The 15,635-nt window shown below is 48.5% G+C and overlaps 1 pseudogene; it reads right to left on the bottom strand.

Moving 5' to 3' along the window:
- Positions 1-11,469: 11,469 nt before the first annotated feature.
- LOC135886074 (olfactory receptor 12D2-like) lies at positions 11,470-12,489 on the bottom strand (annotated as a pseudogene).
- Positions 12,490-15,635: the final 3,146 nt, after the last annotated feature.

Genomic DNA, 15,635 nt, shown 5'->3' with positions numbered 1-15,635 from the left:
AACCTGGATTGATGTCTGGTCCCTCTCAGTCCCAAGAGCGAACAACCCCTTAAACAAAGGACACACACAAAAACCTTTCCCCCCCCCCCAAGATTTGAAAGTATCTTGTCCCCTTATTGGTCCTTGGGGTCAGGTGTCAGCCAGGTTACCCGAGCTTCTTAACCCTTTACAGGTAAAAGGATTTGGAGTCTCTGGCTAGGAGGGATTTTAGTACTGTATACAGGAGAGCTGTTACCCTTCCCTTTATAGTTATGACACGCCCCCCAAATCACAGATAATGTTGGACGTTTGGTTCCACACTGGCTGTGATTTCTTTCCTGGAGCTCTAGGAGAAAACAGAGTTAATAAGACACATGTACCTTTAGACATACTACTGATTATATAAAAACTAACAATATGTTTCATTCCAAGAACAATTGTTAACCAGTTAACTCTGGGAAACTTTCCCGGGAGAGTGCATCAGCCACTTTGTTAGAAGCTCCCGAAATGTGTTGTATTTCAAAATGAAAATCTTGGAGAGCTAAACTCCACCGAAGAAGTTTTTTGTTATTTCCCTTGGCGGTATGAAGCCACTGTAGCGCAGCATGGTCTGTTTGTAGTTGGAAACGCCGTCCCCAAACATATGGGCGTAACTTTTCCAGCGCATACACAATGGCGTAACATTCCTTTTCGCTGATTGACCAGTGGCTTTCCCTCTCAGACAGTTTCTTTCTAAGAAACACGACAGGATGGAATTCTTGATCCGGTCCTTCCTGCATTAAAACTGCTCCCACGCCTCGCTCGGAAGCATCTGTGGTTACTAGGAACGGTTTGTCAAAGTCTGGGGCCCTTAGCACAGGGTCAGACATGAGTGTTGCCTTAAGCTGGTTAAAGGCCTTTTGACACTTATCAGTCCACTGAACTGCATTTGGCTGTTTCTTTCTGGTTAGGTCTGTCAGCGGGGCGGCGATTTGGCTGTAGTGTGGTACAAATCGCCTATAATATCCGGCCAAGCCTAATAAGGATTGGACCTGTTTTTTGACTTTGGAACCGGCCACTTTTGGATAGCATCCACTTTGGCCTGTAGGGGATTTATAGTTCCTTGACCCACCTGGTGCCCCAGGTATGTCACTCTGTTTTGGCCTATTTGACACTTTTTAGCCTTAACAGTTAGTCCTGCCTGCCGGATGCGCTCGAAGACTTTTTTCAGGTGCTCCAGGTGTTCTGTCCATGAATCAGAAAAAATGGCCACATCATCGAGATAGGCAACGGCAGATTCTCCCAATCCCGCCAAGAGACCATCTACAAGTCTTTGGAAGGTGGCGGGTGCATTTCGCAACCCGAAAGGGAGTACATTGAATTCATACACCCCTGCCTGGGTGACGAAGGCGGACCTTTCCTTAGCGGGTTCATCTAGTGGTACTTGCCAGTACCCCTTGGTTAAGTCTAAAGTAGAGATGAATTGGGCATGTCCCAATTTCTCCAATAGCTCATCTGTGCGTGGCATTGGATAGTTGTCAGGACGAGTTACAGCATTTAGCTTACGGTAGTCCACGCAAAAGCGTATTTCCCCATCTGGTTTGGGAACTAGAACCACTGGAGATGCCCATGCACTGGTAGAGGGGCGGATTATACCCATCTGTAGCATGTCCTGGATCTCCCTTTGTATAGCCGCTTGGGCATGAGGTGACTCCCGGTAGGGTGGGGTTCTAATTGGGTGAGCATTACCTGTGTCAATGGAGTGGTATGCCCGTTCGGTCCGTCCTGGAGTGGCTGAGAAAATCGGTGCAAAGCTTGTGCACAGCTCCTTTATCTGCTGTCGCTGCAGACGTCCCAGGGTCGTGGAGAGGTTCACCTCTTCCACGCCACCATTCCTTTTTCCTTCATAGTAGACACCTGCAGGCCACTCCGCGTCATCAGTTTCCTGGGCTGTAAACTGGCAAATGTTTAATTCTCTAGAATAAAAGGGCTTAAGAGAATTAACATGGTATACCTTAGGCTTTATGTTGGAGGTGGGGGAGGCTATGAGATAGTTAACAGCTCCTAGGCGCTCCTGGACCGTGAATGGTCCTTCCCACGACGCTTCCATTTTATGGGCCTGGAGCGCCTTTAAGACCATGACTTGGTCTCCTACTTTGAAGGACCGTTCTCTGGAATGTTTATCATACCAGGTCTTTTGCTCTTCTTGAGCATCCTTTAGGTTTTCTTTAGCAAGGGCTAAAGAGTGTCGGAGGGTGTTTTGTAGGTTGCTTACAAAGTCTAGAACGTTAGTTCCTGGAGAAGGCGTAAACCCCTCCCATTGCTGCTTCACCAACTGTAATGGCCCCTTAACCTCGCGGCCATACACAAGTTCAAATGGTGAAAACCCTAAACTGGGATGTGGTACAGCCCTGTAGGCAAAAAGCAACTGCTGCAACACTAGGTCCCAATCATTGGAGTGTTCATTTACGAATTTACGTATCATGGCCCCCAAAGTTCCATTAAACCTCTCCACCAGACCATTGGTTTGATGGTGATGAGGGGTGGCAACCAAGTGATTCACCCCATGAGCTTCCCACAGGTTTTTCATGTTCCCTGCCAGGAAATTAGTTCCCGAATCTGAAGGATGTCGGAGGGCCAACCTACCCTGGCAAAAATGTCTGCTAATGCCTGGCACACACTTTTAGCCTTGGTGTTGCTTAAGGGTACAGCTTCCGGCCATCAGGTAGCAAAATCCATGAAAGTCAGTACGTACTGCTTTCCTCTGGGTGTCTTCTTTGGGAAAGGACCCAGAATATCCACAGCTACTCGCTGAAATGGGACCTCAATTATGGGGAGTGGCTGGAGAGGGGCTTTAACCTGGTCTTGGGGCTTTCCCACTCGTTGGCACACCTCACAAGACCGGACATAATTAGCAACGTCCTTGCCCATTCCCTCCCAGTGGAAGGACTTCCCCAACCGGTCTTTGGTTCTGTTCACCCCAGAATGGCCACTGGGATGATCATGGGCTAAGCTCAAGAGTTTTACCCGATACTTAGTGGGAACTACCAGCTGTCTTTGAGGATGCCAGTCTTCCTGGTGCCCACCAGAAAGAGTCTCCTTGTATAAAAGTCCTTTTTCTACAACAAACCGGGATCAGTTAGAAGAGCTGAGAGGCGGTGGGGTGCTCCGTGCCGCTGCCCAAGCTTTTTGAAGGCTGTCATCTGCTTCCTGCTCGGCCTGGAACTGTTCCCTTGATGCTGGAGACATCAGTTCCTCCTTGGACTGTGGACTGGGGCTTGGTCCCTCTGGAAGCGATGCAGGTGCTGGGGCTTTTTTCATTGACTGTGAACCGCTGTCCGCTGGTGCACTATGTGGTATTTCAGGCTCTGGCTGAGCCTCTTGGGTAGGGTTATCTGCTGCTTCCGCCAGTTTAGGCTCGCTGGTGCCCTCTGGCATTGGAGTTGTAGACGGGGTTGCAAGCGCTGGACTCAGTGCTGGCAATGGTTCTGGTGCTGGTTGCGTTGCCAGTTCCGGTTCTGGGACTGGCTTTGGCTGGGTCTCTGGGATTGGATCCACTACGGCTGTTGCAGTCGTTGGCAGGGGATCCGGTTCCACCACCTGTGTTTGGGTCTCCGGTAACACAGATGGGGCCCTGGTGGATGGCTCAGGAACAGGGATGGGGGTGAAAGCTTGCTTAGCCTGGCTGCGGGTGACGATTCCCACCCTCTTGGCTAGCTTCACATGGTTGGCCAAGTCTTCCCCCAGCAGCATGGGAATGGGATAATTGTCATAGACTGCAAAAGTCCACATTCCTGACCAGCCCTTGTACTGGACATGCAACTGGGCTGTAGGCAAGGTTACAGACTGTGAAACGAAGGGTTGAATTGTCACTGTAGCCTCCGGGTTGATGAGTTTGGGGTCCACTAGGGATTGGTGAATCGTTGACACTTGTGCCCCAGTGTCCCTCCAAGCGATAACCTTCTTTCCGCCCACTCTCAAGGTTTCCCTTCGCTCCGAGGGTATGAGAGAGGCATCTGGGTCTGGGGTTCTTTGGTGTGATTGGGGTGTAATGAACTGTAATCGGTTGGGGTTCTTGGGGCAGTGAGCCTTTATATGCCCCAGTTCATTACATTTAAAACATCGCCCTGCTAAGGTATCACCGGGGCGATGTTGGTTGATGGAGACTGGTGTGGTGGGGTGAGAAGGCGTCTGGGGTTTCCCTTGGGATGTGGGTGGGGCCTTGGGTTGTCCCCGGTGATAAGGTTTTGTTTCGGCTTGCCCCTTCTGATATTCGCTCCAACTGCTACTAGCTTTTTTCTTTTCTGTCACCTCCACCCATTTGGCTCCAATCTCCCCCGCCTCGGTTACAGTTTTGGGTTTCCCATCTAGGATGTACCTGTCTATTTCCTCAGGAACACCCTCTAAAAACTGCTCCATTTTTACTAGGGAAAGCAGATCTTCCAGAGATTTAACATTTGCTCCTGATACCCAGGCATCACAATTTTTGTCAATGTGGTAGGCATGCCGGGTAAATGACACATCTGGTTTCCACCTTAGGGCTCTGAATCGCCGACGGGCATGCTCGGGTGTTAGCCCCATTCTGAGTCTGGCCTTGTTTTTAAAAAGTTCATAACTGTTCATGTGTTCCTTAGGCATTTCAGCCGCCACTTCTGCTAAGGGTCCACTGAGCTGCGGCCTCAGCTCTACCATGTACTGGGTTGGAGGGATGTCGTATCCAAGGCAGGCCCTTTCAAAATTTTCTAAGAAGGCCTCAGTATCATCGCCTGCCTTGTAGGTGGGGAATTTCCTGGGATGGGAAGTGGTACCTGGAGAGGAGATGTTAGGATGGTCTGATGCACCCTGCCTAGTCCTTGCTGCTTCCAGATCCATCTCTTTTTCTTTCAGCTCCATCTCTCTTTTATGGGCCTCCTGTTTGGCTTTTTCTTCTCTTTCATGGGCCTCCTGTTTGGCTTTCTCTTCTCTGTCATGTTTGGCTTTTTCCAGCTCCATCTCTCTCTTGTGGGCCTCCTCTTTGGCTTTTTCTTTGGCTTTTTCCAGCTCCATCTCTCTCTTGTGGGCCTCCTCTTCAAGTTTTTTAATTTGAAGCAGTCTTTGATGTTTTCTTTCATTTTCTTCTGCTTCTAGTTTGGCCAGTTCTATTTTGTTAGCTGCTTCTTTGGTAGTCATTTTCCTGTTTTCTTGTGCTGGGTCACACCCTCTGCAGTTGACTGAAACTGGGATGTATTTAGCTCAGGCTCCTGCTGAGTGCTGCTGAGTTAACAGAGACTTCTAACTAGCTACTTCCGAGGATGTAAAAAGAAAAAAAAAACAATTCAGCTTGTAAATTACCTTTACCAGATCAAAGTTTGCTCACTTATTGAACCGTTCTCTTAACAAAGGACCTTGTTAAAAAAACTTAACACCTCTGCCTTCAGGCAAGGAGAGATAAGATATGCATCTACCTTCAGCTCTGCTCTCCAAGCAGCTAGAAGGAAAAAAAATTTCTTACTGCCTTTTGGGTTTAAAACGATCCCACCGCTGTGCCACCATGTCAAGGCTGTATCCCCACTTTGAACTTTAGGGTACAAATGTAGGGGCCTGCATGAGGACTTCTAAGCTTAACTACCAGCTTAGTTCTGGTCCGCTGCCACCATCCCAAAGCTAATTCCCTTTCCTGGGTAGCCTTGAGAGACCTTCACCAATTCCCTGGTGAATACAGATCCAAACTCCTTGGATCTTAAATAAGGAGAAATTGACCCTTCCCCCCTCCTTCCTTTCACCAACTCCTGGTGAATACAGATCCAAACCCCCTTTGGATCTTAAAACAAGGAGAAATCAATCAGGTTCTTAAAAAGAAGGCTTTTAATTAAAGAAAAAGGTAAAAATCATCTCTGTAAAATCAGTATGGAAAATAACTTTACAGAGTAATCAAACTTAAAGAGCTCAGAGGACTCCCCTCTGTCGTAGGTTCAAAGTATAGCAAACAAGATAAGCACTCTAGTAAAAGGTACATTTACAAGTTGAGAAAACAAAGTAAATCTAAGATGCCTTGCCTGGCTTTTACTTACAATTTTGAAATAAGAGAGACTTGTTTAGAAAGATGGGGAGAACCTGGATTGATGTCTGGTCCCTCTCAGTCCCAAGAGCGAACAACCCCTAAAACAAAGGACACACACAAAAACCTTTCCCCCCCCAAGATTTGAAAGTATCTTGTCCCCTTATTGGTCTTTGGGGTCAGGTGTCAGCCAGGTTACCCGAGCTTCTTAACCCTTTACAGGTAAAAAGGATTTGGAGTCTCTGGCTAGGAGGGATTTTAGTACTGTATACAGGAGAGCTGTTACCCTTCCCTTTATAGTTATGACAGGGAGGCAGGAGGGCACGGTGTCCTGTGTGCTCTGTTCCCCCAGGTGCAGAGGGCACAGGTGAGCAGGCAGGCCCAGACAACAGCAGCCATGAGCCAAGCAGCAGGGGATACAATGCAGATGATTCCATGTGGCAGCTGCGGTATGTACATGGTCCTAGCGGGGGTGCCTGACCAGAGGTATGTCTGCATGAAATGCCGCCTAATAGAGCTGCTGGAAGAAAAGATCCGAGGTTTGGAGATGCAGGTAGATACCCTGGTGGAGTTTAGAAGGGGGTTCGAGCAGCTAATGGAGCAAAGGCAAGGAGTGGCTGAAGGGGAATGCTCAGGGGTACAGGTGGAAGCAGGGGCTAAGGTCTGTGAGGGGGGAATGTTGGGGGGAGAACAAGGGCAGTGGAAGCATGTGACCGTGAGAAGCAGGCCAAGGAAAAGGAGGGCCAGTGAAGGAGAAATAGAGCTCAGGAACAGGTTTGGGTGTGTGGATAACGAGGAAGGGGTGCAGCATGCGGTAACTGAAGGGGGAAGGGTGAGGAAAAAGAGAAGAGCGGCTAGTCCCATAGAAAGAGGGGAGGAGTTGATGGAGACAGCACCAAATCTGGGCCCCGGGAGGGTACAGGATGGCATAAGGGGGATTATAACGGAAAATAGGAACGGACAGGGGTTGCGACTAGAGGGAACAGGGGATAGATTAGTAGATCACACTGTCACCAGGCAAAGGCAGGTTTATGTGATTGGGGACTCCTTACTGAGGAGGTTAGACAGGCCTGTGACCAGGGCGGACCCAGAGAACAGAAGGGTGTGCTGTCTACCGGGCGCTAAGATACGGGATGTGGACCTGCGGTTGAAAAGGATCCTAAAAGGAGCAGTTAAGAACCCCTTGATCATCCTTCACGTAGGAATGAATGACACTGCTAGGTTCTCGCTAGAGAGAATCAAGGGAGATTATGCCAGGCTGGGGAAAACGCTTAAGGAAATCGAGGCTCAGATCATCTTCAGTGGGATTCTGCCTGTTCCTAGAGAAGGACAGCAAAGGGCTGACAGGATTGTGATGATAAATAGTTGGCGAAGGGAGTGGTGCTATAAGGAGGGCTTTGGGATGTATGGCCACTGGGAGGTTTTCGGGGACAGACAACTGTTCTCAAGGGATGGACTTCACCTAAGTAGGAAAGGAAATAGACTTCTGGGAGGGAGGCTGGCTCATCTCATCAAAAGAGCTTTAAACTAGGAATTCGGGGGAGACGGTTGGGAGATGTCCAGTTAATCTCCACGCCAGATTACAACATTGAGAAGGAGGGTGATGAGACAAGAACTGATATAGCCAGGGGGAAGAGATTGGACATAAGGAAGATGGGGGGGGGGGGTGGATACTAGACTAATAGGTCATACTGGCGGTATGGTGTCCGTACCAAATTGGATAACTAATGTGAGAGAGGCTAAACGGCATAAATTAAGATGTTTATACACCAATGCGAGAAGCCTAGGTAACAAAATGGAGGAATTGGAGCTCCTGGTCCGAGAAATGAAACCGTATATCGTAGGAATAACCGAAACGTGGTGGAACGGTAGTCATGACTGGAGTACAGGTATGGAAGGGTATGTGCTGTTTAGGAACGACCGGAACAAAGGTAAAGGTAGGGGAGTAGCATTGTATGTCAATAATGAGGTAAACTGTAAAGAAATAATAAGTGATGGAATGGATAAGACGGAGTCTGTCTGGGCAATACTCACATTGGGTAAAAAAACTACTAGATCCTCCCCTAGGATAGTGCTTGGGGTGTGATATAGACCGCCGGGATCTAGCCTGGATATGGACAGAGAACTATTTAATGTTTTTAGGGAAGTAAATACTAATAGGAACTGTGTAATCATGGGAGACTTTAACTTCCCAGATATAGATTGGGGAACAAATGCTAGTAACAATAATAGGGCTCAGATTTTCCTAGATGTGCTAGCTGATGAATTCCTTCATCAAGTAGTTGCTGAACCAACGAGGGGGGATGCCATTTTAGATTTGGTTTTGGTGAGTAGTGAGGACCTCGTTGAGGAAATGGTTGTAGGAGACAACTTTGGCTCGAGTGATCATGAGCTAATTCGGTTTAAACTAAATGGAAGGATTAACAGAATTAAATCGGAGACTAGGGTTTACGATTTCAAAAGGGCTAACTTTAATAAATTAAGGCGACTAATTAGGGAAGTGGATTGGGCTAAAATATTTATGGATCTAAAGGTGGAAGGCGCCTGGGATTATTTCAAGTTGAAGTTGCAGGAGCTGTCGGAGGCCTGTATCCCGAGAAAGGGAAAACGGTTCCTAGGCAGGAGATTTAGACCAAGCTGGATGAACGAGCGTCTCAGAGGGGTGATTAAGAAAAAACAGAAAGCGTACAAAGACTGGAAAAGGGGAGGGATCAGCAAAGAAACCTACCTTATTGAGGTCAGAGCCTGTAGAGATGGAGTGAGAAAGGCCAAAAGCCGTGTAGAGTTAGACCTTGCGAGGGGAATTAAAACCAATAGTAAGAGGTTTTATAGCCATATAAATAGGAAGAAAACAAAGAAAGAAGAAGTGGGACCACTGAAGACTGTAGATGGAGTGGAGATTAAGGATAATCTAGGCATGGCATGATATCTAAACAAATATTTTGCATCGGTCTTTAATGAAGCTAATGAAGGGTTTAGGAATAGAGGCAGCGTGACAGAGGGGAATAAAGGAGGGGGGGTTGACATTACCGTATCCGAGGTAGAAGCCAAACTCGAACAGCTTAACAGGACTAAATCGGGCGGACCGGATGATCTTCATCCGAGAATATTAAAGGAACTGGCGCGAGAAATTGCAAGCCCGTTAGCGATAATTTTTAATGAATCTGTAAACTCGGGGGTGGTACCGTTGGACTGGAGAATAGCTAATGTAGTTCCTATTTTCAAGAAGGGGGAAAAAAGTGACCCGGGTAACTACAGGCCTGTTAGTTTAACATCTGTAATATGCAAGGTCTTGGAAAAAATTTTGAAGGAGAAAGTAGTTAAGGACCTTGAGGTCAATGGCAATTGGGACAAATTACAACATGGTTTTACGAAAGGCAGATCGTGCCAAACCAACCTGATCTCCTTCTTTGAGAAAGTAACAGTTTTTTTAGATAATGGAAATGTGATCTAATATACCTCGATTTCAGTAAAGCTTTTGATATGGTACCGCATGAGGAATTATTGGTTAAATTGGAAAAGATGGGGATCGATATGAAAATCCAGAGGTGGATAAAGAACTGGTTAAAGGGGAGACTGCAGCGGGTCGTACTGAAAGGTGAACTGTCAGGTTGGAGGGAGGTTACCAGTGGAGTTCCTCAAGGTTCGGTTTTGGGTCCGATTTTATTTAATCTATTTATTACTGACCTCGGAACCGAATGTAGAAGTGGGCTGATAAAGTTTGCGGATGACACAAAGTTGGGAGGTATTGCCAATTCGGAGAAGGATCGGGATATTCTGCAGGGAGACTTGGATGACCTTGTAAACTGGAGTAATAGTAATAGGATGAAATTTAATAGTGAGAAGTGTAAGGTGATGCATTTAGGGATGACTAACAAGAATTTTAGTTATAAGCTGGGGACGCATCGGTTGGAAGTAACGGAGGAGGAGAAGGACCTCGGAGTCCTGGTTGATCGCAGGATGACTATGAGTCGGCAATGTGACGTGGCCGTGAAAAAAGCTAATGCAGTCTTGGGATGCATTAGGCGTGGTATTTCTAGTAGGGATAAGGAGGTGCTGCTTCCGTTATACAAGGCACTGGTGAGACCTCATTTGGAGTACTGTGTGCAGTTCTGGTCTCCCATGTTTAAAAAGGATGAACTCAAACTGGAACGGGTACAGAGAAGGGCCACTAGGATGATCCTAGGAATGGAAAACCTGTCGTATGAAAGGAGACTCGAGGAGCTCGGTTTGTTTACCCTAACCAAAAGGAGGCTGAGGGGGGATATGATTGCTCTCTTTAAATATATCAGAGGGATAAATACCAGGGAGGGAGAGGAATTATTTCAACTCAGTACTAATGTGGACAGGAGAACAAATGGATATAAACTGGCCGTCGGGAAGTTTAGGCTTGAAATTAGACAACGGTTTCTAACCGTCAGAGGGGTGAAGTTCTGGAACAGCCTTCCGACGGAAACAGTGGGGGTGAAAGACCTCTCTGGCTTTAAGATTAAGCTTGATAAGTTTATGGAGGGGATGGTTTGATGGGATAATGTGATTTTTGTCAATAGGTCAATAACATGCCATCGCTGGTAATTACTATCAATGGTCAATGTGGGTCTGGCTGGAGAATCTTGCCCGCATGCTCAGGGTTCTGCTGATCACCATATTTGGGGTCGGGAAGGAATTTTCCTCCAGGGTAGATTGGCAGAGGCCCTGGAGGTTTTTCGCCTTTCTCCGCAGCATGGGGCAGGGGTCGCTTGCTGGAGGATTCTCTGTGACTTGAAGTCTTTAAATCATGATTTGGGGACTTCAACAGCTGAGTCAAGGGAGATAATTATTCCAGGAGTGGGTGGGTCAGCTTTTGTGGCCTGCATCATGCGGGAGGTCAGACTAGATGATCATAATGGTCCCTTCTGACCTTAAAGTCTATGAGTCTATGAGTCTATGAGCTCTGGGACAGATACTCAGAGAGTGACAGCTAAATACAAGCTGGAACAGATTCTTAAGCATAAGAAGTTAATACATGTTGCAAGAGACCATTCAAGGTGAAGTGAGAAGTTAACACCTCTACAGTCCCAGGACAAAGGTGGGTTAGTGGGTTACAGATTGTTGCAATGAACCATATCCAGTGACTTTATCAAGTCTGTGATTTTTACACTATGTTGTCTATTTTCCCACTTCCCATGACAACATCAGAGACAGAACATTCACTTTATGATAATTCTCGCCACTTGATTCACTATTGCCCATGGAAGAGGTTTATCCTCACTGCTTCCCTCAAGGTGGATTTCACTTCCTGGTTCCTCAGGACGTAGATCAGGGGTTCAGCACTGGGATGAAGATGCTGTACATGAAGATGACTATCATCTCCCTCTCACAGTGGCTTTCCAAGGGTGGTGGCATGAAACCAATGAGAAGGAGCAGATAGAGAAAGGTCAACCCCATGAGGACAGACTGACCCAGAGTGACAAAATGAGGGACAAAATATGTTTTCAAAAATCTGTGGATCTACAAAGACTGAAATGCCTTAAACATAATTGTGGGCATTTTGGATTCATGTAATGCATGTCCTTCCAGGGACAGGGCTTTCTGTTCAGGAATTTCTTCAGGGAAGATTTCACCTCCTCATTTCTCAGGGTGTATATCAGGGGGTTCAGGACTGGGGTGGCGATGCTGTACATGAGGGTGGGTATCATGTCTCTTTCAGAGGAGACCCCAGGGGCGGCAGCTATGTAGTTGCCAAGAACTGGTATATAGAAAAGAGACACCACTGTGAGGTGGGAGGCGCAGGTCGAGAAGGCCTAACTCCTGCCTTCTCGAGACTGGACCTTCAGGAGGAGGAAGGAAATGATGTAGATGTAGGAGAGGAGTGTGAGGATGAAGGAATTCAGACCGAGTACCGCAGCATCTACATTGACAAGGATCAGGTTGAGGTGGGTGCTACCGCAGGCCAGGTTCAGCAGGGGCTTGATGTCACAGAAGAAGTGGGGGACATGGTTGTGGCCACAGAAGGGCAGCCTGGATGCCAAGACGGTGGTCATTAGGGCATGCAGGAAACCGGTGGACCAGGTGGCTGCTGCCAGGAGCAGGCAGGCCCTTGGGCTCATGACCACCCTGTAGCACAGCGGGTTGCAGATGGCCACATAGTGGTCATAGGCCATGACGGCCAGTAGTATGGCCTCACTGCTGCCCAGGAGGTGGAAGAAGTGGAGCTGGGCCAGGCAGCCACCAAAGGAGATGGTCTGGTGCTCTGACAGGAAACCAGACAGCATCTTGGGCATGGTGACTGTGGAGTAGCAGATGTCCAGGCAGGAGAGATTACCCAGGAAAAAGTACATGGGGGTGTAGAGCCGGGGCTCAGCCAGCACCACAGCCAAGATGGCCCCATTACCCAGGAGGCTGGTCATGTAGAGCAGGAGGAAGAGAGGGAAGAGGAAGTGTTGCAGTCCCTGGAGATTGGTCAGGCCGAGAAGGACGAAATTGCTCACCTCTGTCTGGTTCTCCATCGCTGAGGAGGAATGGGAGACGTGTTGGAGCAGAAAGAGTTGAAACTCTCCTTGCAGTTTGTATTTCTATAAGCACCTTCCACCCAAGGTCTCAGAGTGCCTGCGAGTCATTAATGTAACCTTTCCAGTGCTGCTGTGGGTTAGCATTCTCATTTTACAGTTGGGGAAATGGAGCTGGAGAGAGGTGATATGTTATCTACATAGCCATAGCTATAAAGTTTATTGGTTGCATTGGTGAACACTTGAACGTAAGGAGATGTCAGATTATGTATAGTTGCCCATGCAACCTAATTCTGCCCCTTGTGCAGCTGTCCTGTGCACTCAACAAAGCAAGGATCTCATGGAAGAAAACAGAAGGGCTCCTTCTGAGCTTGGAGCTGCTGGTATTATTCCCAACTTGCATATCCGTGCTAGCTCTGCTTAAGCTAGCATGCTAAAAATTGCACTGTAGCCATGGTAGCACAGGCAGGGGCAAACAGCAGTATGAGCTAGCTGCCTCAAGTACATATGTGACGAAGTGGGGATTTTCCCTTTTTATGTTGTATGTGAGCCTATGTGAGTCTTACTGTTTTCATGGATGCTGTGTGCCTCAGTTTCCCTGTGTATTGCACCAATGTCTAGGTGGTGAGAATAAGGGTGTATGACTCTTGTGGGGGCTGCTCCAGCTGCCTGCATGGATGCTATGGCTGCCCTTCATAACCTGAGACCCAGGAGGGGGATGCGACCAAGTGACTCTTGGCCAGGGAAGCAAGACAAAGGCCAGAGGAGGAGCAACGGGCAGGGCAAGGGCCAGGCAGCTGGAAGTGAGTCAGTCTCCGCTGGCTAGGGGCACAGGGGGAGATCAGAGCCCTGGCTCTGGGCTCCCCTCCTCCCAAGATGGACTTGGCTGAAAGTCACTGATTTCTGTGCTAACAAGCTCTGTTCTACACTGTGTTCCTGTCGATTAATAAACCTTCTGTTTTACCAGCTGGTTGAGAGTCACGTCTGACTGCAGAGTTGGGGTGCAGGGACCTCTGGCTTCCCCAGGAGCCCCGCCCGCGCGGACTCGCTGTGGGAAGCGCACGATGTGGAAGGGGATGCTGAATTCTCCGAGATCAGAATCAGGAAGGTTGAAGCTGTGTAAGCTTCTTGCCCTGGAGACAGTATGCTCAGAGAGAGGAGGCTATACCAGAGTCCTGACTGGCTTCATATGGAGTAGTTCCAGAGCATCGCCCCAGTGACTCCATAACAACTCAGGGCATGGGTTCAGATTCCACCTTTACCACCAGTTGTCACCAGCTGATCAGTCCCCACAACAGTCACACCCCCTTATTCCCACCACCTAGACATTGGTGCAATACACAGGAAAACTGAGGCACACACAGCATTCATTCAAAGCAGTAAGACTCACATAGACTTACATAAAACATAACAAGGGAAAATCCTTACTTGGTCATATCTCTTCCCCCTTCGAGAGCGAACTGAGCGGGGTCACTCTAGCCAGTGACCTGGGGAAGTTCAGGCCTCCCTCTCTGGGACAAAGCATCAGCTATAACATTTGCACTCCCCTTAACATGGACCACTTCCATCTCATAATCCTGGAAGGACAGACTCCACCTCAGGAGCTCGGCATTGGCCCCTCTCATCTGGTGCAGCCACGACAGGGCAAGTGATCCATGTACATTGTGAAGCACCGCCCAAATAGATCCAGCTGCAGCCTTTCCATGGCCAGGCATTCCTTCTCTATGGCTACATAGCCCTGCTCCCGGGGCAGCAGCTTCCTGCTCAGGTAAAGGATGGGGTATCCCCCACCCCCTTTGAATTAGCCTGCATTAGCACCACGCCCAGACCTGTGTCTGGGGCACCGCTGAACACCATAAAGGGCTTGTCAAAGTCTGGGTTTCCCAGCACCAGGCCCTTGACCAGATTCCCCTTCAGCATGCAGAGAGCCCTCTGGCACTGCCTGGTCCAGAGCAGTTTGTCTGGCTTCCCCTTCCTGCATAGCTCAGTGATGGGAGCTGACACAGAGCTAAAGTGGGGCACAAACCTCCAGTTGTGCCCTGCCATCCCAATAAAGGCCTGGGCCTGTTTCTTAGTCTGGGGAGCAGGCCGGTCTCTGATCGCGCCCACCTTGGCTGGCTCTGGCTTTAGGCAGCTGCTCCCCATCTTGTGGCCCAGGTACGTCACCTCTGCCATCCCCACCTTGCACGTCCCAGCTTTTACAGTCAGCCCTGCATTCTGGAGGTGACCCAGCCCCCTCTTCACCTGGGACACATGGTCGTCCCAGGTCTGGCTAACGGCAAAAATATCATCAGTGTACGCTAGGGTAAAATTCTCCTTCCCCCTCAGTAACTGATCCACCAGGCACTGGCAGGTGACGGGTGCCTCCTTGAGGCTGAAAGGTAGGACCAGGGATTTGTACCCCACAGGGGTGACAAAAGCAGGTTTCAAACTGGCATCTGGGTCCAAAGGCACCTGCCAGTAGCCTTTGGTGAGATCCCTGGTCATGGGGTACTGAGTCCTACCAACTTGTCTAGGATCTCATCAGGCCTAGGCATAGGACAGACACCAGACATTGTGATGGCATTGAGCTTCTGATAGGCCACACATAACTGGATTGCATCCCCCTCCTGGGTCTCAGGTTATGAAGGGGTGGCCATAGCATCCATGAAGGCACCTAGAGCAGCCCCCACAAAAGTCACACACCCTTATTCCCACCACCTAGACATTGGTGCAATACACAGGAAAACTGAGGCACACACAGCATTCATGCAAAACAGTAAGACTCACATAGGCTAACATATAACATAACAAGGGAAAATCCCCACTTTGTCACAACATATAAAAAGGGTCCGTGCAGGATTGTACCAGTGGAGGCTAGCCCGTGCCACGTCTTGCCCCTGCCCAGGCTACTGCAGCTACACTATTATTTCAGAGCGTTACCTCAAGCAGAGATAGTGTGAGGATGTCTATGTGAGCTGGGAATTGCACCGCCAGCTCCAAATGTAGATATATCCTTCATCATCATGTAATTAAAGACTGTCTCATAATGTGCATACACAACGGTGCAGAATTCTGGTTCCACAGGCAGCTTCACGCAATGCAAAGAAAACCTGTGGAACTCATTGCCAGGGGATACTGTGAAGACCAAAAGTTAAATTGGGTTAAAAATT

This window comes from Emys orbicularis, chromosome 12, assembly GCF_028017835.1.
Source record: "Emys orbicularis isolate rEmyOrb1 chromosome 12, rEmyOrb1.hap1, whole genome shotgun sequence".
NCBI lineage: Eukaryota > Metazoa > Chordata > Testudines > Emydidae > Emys > Emys orbicularis.
The sequence above is the reverse complement of the archived record's forward strand: the minus strand, read 5'-3'. Positions and strand labels throughout refer to the sequence as shown.